Source organism: Alexandromys fortis, unplaced genomic scaffold (genome assembly GCF_014885135.2).
Source record: "Alexandromys fortis isolate MF-2015 unplaced genomic scaffold, M_Fortis_MF-2015_v1.1 scaffold_149, whole genome shotgun sequence".
Classification (NCBI taxonomy): domain Eukaryota; kingdom Metazoa; phylum Chordata; class Mammalia; order Rodentia; family Cricetidae; genus Alexandromys; species Alexandromys fortis.
The window spans coordinates 3,681,411-3,681,837 of record NW_026068025.1 but is presented as its reverse complement, the minus strand read 5'-3'; positions in this window follow the sequence as shown (position 1 = coordinate 3,681,837).

Here is a 427-nt window from a genome sequence, read left to right as displayed (position 1 = left end):
TTTTTTTAAAGATTTATTTATTTATTATGTATACAGTGTTCTGTCTGTATGCTTGTTGGCCAGAAGAGGGCACCAGATCTCGTTACAGATGGTTGTGAGCCACCATGTGGTTGCTGGGAATTGAACTCAGGACCTCTGGAAGAGCAGTCAGCGCTCTTAACCTCTGAGCCATCTCTCCAGCCCGGCTTTTTTCATAGTATAATTTTTATTTGGTCCATGAGTCCTTGTCTCTCCCTACTCGCCACCCCTGACAGGGGGGTCACTGTGTAGCCCCTGGTTGGCCTGAAACTACAGTGTAGATCAGGCTGGCCTACAGCTCAAAGGGATCATCTTGGCTTTGCCTTCTGAGTATTGGAATTAAAGACCTGGACCATCATTCATGCCCAACTGTATGTATGAGTGGTTACATACATACATAACTAAGCAG